This window comes from Cherax quadricarinatus, chromosome 54 (genome assembly GCF_038502225.1).
Source record: "Cherax quadricarinatus isolate ZL_2023a chromosome 54, ASM3850222v1, whole genome shotgun sequence".
Classification (NCBI taxonomy): domain Eukaryota; kingdom Metazoa; phylum Arthropoda; class Malacostraca; order Decapoda; family Parastacidae; genus Cherax; species Cherax quadricarinatus.
The window spans coordinates 20,724,203-20,730,202 of record NC_091345.1 but is presented as its reverse complement, the minus strand read 5'-3'; the positions used below and the strand labels follow the sequence as shown (position 1 = coordinate 20,730,202).

The 6,000-nt window shown below is 36.2% G+C and overlaps 1 protein-coding gene across 1 annotated transcript in view; it reads left to right on the top strand.

Moving 5' to 3' along the window:
• Positions 1-1,688: 1,688 nt before the first annotated feature.
• The window catches only part of LOC128699200 (alpha-tocopherol transfer protein-like), a 125,150-nt gene continuing 120,838 nt past the window's right edge, over positions 1,689-6,000 (top strand). Inside the window, exon 1 of the mRNA XM_053791784.2 lies at positions 1,689-1,751. The gene's annotated coding sequence lies outside the window, so the exon portion shown is untranslated. The remainder of the gene's footprint in view (positions 1,752-6,000) is intronic.

The following is a 6,000-nucleotide window of genomic DNA, read 5'->3' as shown; positions in this document are numbered from 1 at the left end:
TGTGTGAGGTGTTGTCTCACTGTGTGAGGTGTTGTCTCACTGTGTGAGGTGTTGTCTCACTGAGTGAGGTGTTTTCTCACTGTGTGATGTGTTGTCTCACTCTGTGAGGTATTGTCTCACTGTGTGAGGTGTTATCTCACTGAGTGAGGCATCACCTTCTCTGTGTGATGTATCACCTTCACTGAGCGAGGCATCACTTTCGCTGAGCGAGACATCACCTTCACTGAGCGAGACATTACCTTCACTAAGCGAGACATCACCTTCACTGAGCGAGACATCACCTTCACTAAGCGAGACATCACCTACACTGAGCGAGACATCCCCTTCACTAAGCGAGACATCACCTTCACCGAGCGAGACATCACCTTCACCGAGCGAGACATCACCTTCACCGAGCGAGACATCACCTTCACTGAGCGAGACATCACCTTCACTGAGCGAGACATCACCTTCACTGAGCGAGACATCACCTTCACTGAGCGAGACATCGCCTTAGATGTGTGTCTAAGCACACGAAATCGCTCAGCTTTTCCCCTTTTGACTGTGGTATTTTTTATATACTTATGCGTAAAAATACACCTATGCACACTATTTTCAGAATAAATGAAGGTCAGTTCTACACTTCCTGGATCCGTATATAGCATTTATAATATAAAAACCCACTACTAACAAGACGGTTGCAGATAACGTACATGGAGTACTGGGTCTCTTGAGTGGCTAACCTCACCCAGGTTAAAAATATCAATAATATGACCGTACGTTGGATTGCGTGCGGCCAGCAGTAACAGCCTGGTTGATCAGGCCCTGATCACTTATGAGGCCTGGTCACAGACCGGGCCGCGGGGGCATTGACCCCCGGAACTCTCTCCGGGTAAACTCCAGGTAACTCAGGTTCATTCTGTACTTCCCGGACCTGTACGTAAGTACAAGTGAAGTGTTGCCAAGACTCACTGTGTCTGGTTCCTGGAGGGAGAGATCATGAACTCCCTGATGGGCGAAACGTCCCCTCAGTAAATGCCATAAATTTCATAGTGTATCATATTGATACAGTTGTCAGTATATTTTACCTTTGATATTAATAAAGTCTACTAATGTTTATTCTGCTGTAGACTTGTGGACTAATATATTACACATAAAATATAATTTTCAGTCTACATTTCTTGGACCTTTCAGCATCATTCCCCTCGAGGTAGATTCCCTGATGCTGGTAAGGGGCTCTTGATCTAAGGAACTGGATCAGTGTTCCAGTTCCTTGAATCAAACTTGAATGACTTCCATTCTCCCAGGGGCTGCATGACTCCCCTGCTGGTTTAACGCACCCCTCATAAAATGCAACCATAATAATTTGTATTATTACTGTAGTCAATGGGAAGCACTAAATCAGTAGGGAAAGGAGTGTTATAAAGTAAAGTTCATTCTACACTGCAACATATGAGAAGTGGCGTACGAGAAGTTCTGCTGGGCTGGCAACGTAACATATTGCCAGAGGATATTGATTTATTCTGTTGTTATCTCTCTCATAAGAGTAATCAGTCTTCTTGTACCTATGTATTTAACATCAACAATCTTAAATGCCATATGTTAATGGATGTAATAAAACTACACATGGAAATACATTTACTAACATGAAGGTAGATGGTGGGTGGCTGCGTACGATGAGTAGTGTGTAAGTGAGGTTGGCAGTGAGGTAGTAGTGCCACACTCAACCTGTGATAGAGTACACGTCTTCTGCTTCTCTCACTCTAGTGCCAGTAAGTGGCTCGTAGTAACGCCAGAAGCGTCTCCTGTTGCATAAGGTAAGGCTTATGTTGACAGGCTGAATGTTGTTTGCAGGTGTGTGTAGGTGCTAGCTAGATCAATACATGTGTCTGCATGGTTGTCGTGTGTAAGTCATTGTCAAGCAGCAGTGCTGTTACCATGACATGTGTCAAAGTCACCCAGTAAACACACACATACAAGAAACAGTGTAACACTATATATATATATATATATATATATATATATATATATATATATATATATATATATATATATATATATATATATATATATATATATATATATATATATATATATATATATATATATATATATATATATATATATATATATATATATATATATATATATATATATATATATATATATATATATATATATATATATATATATATATATATATATATATATATATATATATATATATATATATATATATATATATATATATATATATATATATATATATATATATATATATATATATATATATATATATATATATATATATATATATAATTTATATATATATATATATATATATATATATATATATATATATATATATATATATATATATATATATATATATATATATATATATATATATATATATATATATATATATTATATAATATATATATATATATATATATATATATATATATATATATATATATATATATATATATATATATATATATATATATATATATATATATATATATATATATATATATATAATATATATATGCACATATATGTACATATTGATGACAAGTCAACACTACGAGCATAGCTCTGCTAATATATATCTTTTTATAAAATAATAGCACCCTCGATCACCTTGTATTGACCAGCTACGTACCTTAATTTATGATGTGAGAGACGAAGCTCTGATTTAAATTTTGCGTCTTGATCCCGTCTCCAAATTTTCCATGACTCATTGTTATTACTGTTTGACGTTGCTTCGTTATAAAGGATATTATATACACGTTCCTTCTTGCATTTATCCGATTCAACAACCAAATTTTACATGCTTGAGTAATATCAACCCAAAGATTATTTTGTATTGTATATTATATTGTACTGTGGCATCGGTAGATATTTGTGCTACAGACGCTCTATCATCGGTAGATATTTGTACTACAGACACTATATCATCGGTAAATATTTGTGCTACAGACACTATATCGTCGGTAGATATTTGTGCTAGACACTATACATCGGTAGATATTTGTGCTACAGACACTATATCGCCGGTAGATATTTGTGCTACAGACACTATATCATCGGTAGATATTTGTGCTACAGACACTATATCATCGGTAGATATTTGTGCTACAGACACTGTATCATCGGTAGGTATTTGTGCTACAGACACTGCATCATCGGTAGATATTTGTGCTACAGACACTATATCATCGGTAGGTATTTGTGCTACAGACACTATATCATCGGTAGATATTTGTGCTACAGACACTATATCATCGGTAGATATTTGTGCTACAGATACTGTAGCATCGTTAGATATTTGTGCTACAGACACTCTATCATCGGTAGATATTTGTGCTACAGATACTGTAGCATCGGTAGATATTTGTGCTGCAGATACTGTACCATCGGTAGATATTTGTGCTACAGATATACCATCGGTAGAAATTTGTGCTACAGATACGTAGCATCGGTAGATATTTATGCTACAGATACTGTAGCATCGGTAGATATTTATGCTACAGACACTGTATCATCGGTAGATATTTGTGCTACAGACACTATAATCGGTAGATATTTGTGCTACAGACACTATAATCGGTAGATATTTGTGCTACAGACACTATAATCGGTAGATATTTGTGCTACAGATACTAGCATCGGTAGATATTTGTGCTACAGACACTATAATCGGTAGATATTTGTGCTACAGATACTAGCATCGGTAGATATTTGTGCTACAGACACTATCATCGGTAGATATTTGTGCTACAGACACTATCATCGGTAGATATTTGTGCTACAGACACTATCATCGGTAGATATTTGTGCTACAGACACTATCATCGGTAGATATTTGTGCTACAGACATTATCATCGGTAGATATTTGTGCTTCAGACACTATCATCGGTAGATATTTGTGCTACAGACATTATCATCGGTAGATATTTGTGCTAAAGACACTATAATCGGTAGATATTTGTGCTACAGACACTATCATCGGTAGATATTTGTGCTACAGACACTATCATCGGTAGATATTTGTGCTACAGACACTATAATCGGTAGATATTTGTGCTACAGACACTATCATCGGTAGATATTTGTGCTACAGACACTATCATCGGTAGATATTTGTGCTACAGACATTATCATCGGTAGATATTTGTGCTACAGACACTGTACCATCGGTAGATATTTGTGCTACAGACACTGTACCATCGGTAGATATTTGTGCTACAGACACTGTACCATCGGTAGATATTTGTGCTACAGATACTGAAGCATCGGTAGATATTTGTGCTACAGACACTGTACCATCGGTAGATATTTGTGCTACAGACACTGTACCATCGGTAGATATTTGTGCTACAGACACTGTACCATCGGTAGATATTTGTGCTACAGATACTGAAGCATCGGTAGATATTTGTGCTACAGATACTGAAGCATCGGTAGATATTTGTGCTACAGATACTGAAGCATCGGTAGATATTTGTGCTACAGATACTGAAGCATCGGTAGATATTTGTGCTACAGATACTGAAGCATCGGTAGATATTTGTGCTACAGATACTGAAGCATCGGTAGATATTTGTGCTACAGATACTGATGCATCGGTAGATGGTATATTATCTGTAGCATGAAAAAAAAATCACACGAAAAAAATCACCACCAAGATCAAACTTTTGGTATAACACATGTTAACTTTGTACCAAAGTTAATCTAGCACCAACGAACTGAAAGAACGAGTAGATAAAGTTATGAGTAACTGTAGCTGAAACTAGAGTAACTGTAGCTGAAACTAGAGTAACTGTAGCTGAAACTAGAGTAACTGTAGCTGAAACTAAGAGTAACTGTAGCTGAAACTAAGAGTAACTGTAGCTGAAACTAAGAGTAACTGTAGCTGAAACTAGAGTAACTGTAGCTGAAACTAGAGTAACTGTAGCTGAAACTAGAGTAACTGTAGCTGAAACTAGAGTAACTGTAGCTGAAACTAGAGTAACTAGCTGAAACTAAGAGTAACTGTAGCTGAAACTAAGAGTAACTGTAGCTGAAACTAAGAGTAACTGTAGCTGAAACTAAGAGTAAATGTAGCTGAAACTAAGAGTAACTGTAGCTGAAACTAAGAGTAACTGTAGCTGAAACTAAGAGTAACTGTAGCTGAAACTAGAGTAACTGTAGCTGAAACTAGAGTAACTGTAGCTGAAACTAAGAGTAAATGTAGCTGAAACGGAGTAACTGTAGCTGATACTAAGAGTAACTGTAGCTGAAGCTAGGAGTAACTATATCTAAAACTAAGAGTAACTGTAAGTGAAACTAGGAGTAACTGTAAGTGAAACTACAAGTTACTGGCTGAAAGGAGGAATAACTCTTGATAAAAGGATGAGTAACTGTCGTTAAAAGCATGAGTAACTGTAGTTAAAAGCATGAGTAACTGTCGTTGTAAGGGGTTGTAATTGTCGTTGAAAGGATGAGTAACTGCCGTGTGAAAGTAACTGTAGTTGAGAATGATTGTGAGAAGAGAAAACACAGGGATTTTTAGGATTATCAGAAACGTCATCTTTTCCACAAAGTTTGTGTGAAATGTCATCCAGAATAGTAATGTTTGTGTCAAAGTCAACTCCAGTCCTCCCGGAAGGGACTTAAAGCTGCCTTGGCTATTGAACTCTTGAGTGGAATGTGTGATGATACCTATGACATTCCAGCTCAGGCCGATAAATTTCATTACTTTATAATAAAAACATTCTGTGTGATTGAGAATGGCAGCAAAGCCATCTTCCATGATGGTATGTTGGGGAAGCATTTCAAAATATCTTGTAAATCAAGGTAACCACAACGTTCTTTGTTATTTTGTTAATTAAAAAAATAGGTTAAAAATCTGGAGCCTACTTATGTCCTTTCATTCCCCCATTGTGTGTTCATTCGTATCACAAACTCGAACAGGAAGTCATGACATCGGTGAGTGGCCCTCACGAGTTTAACGCTTTCTGTCACTGTAATAA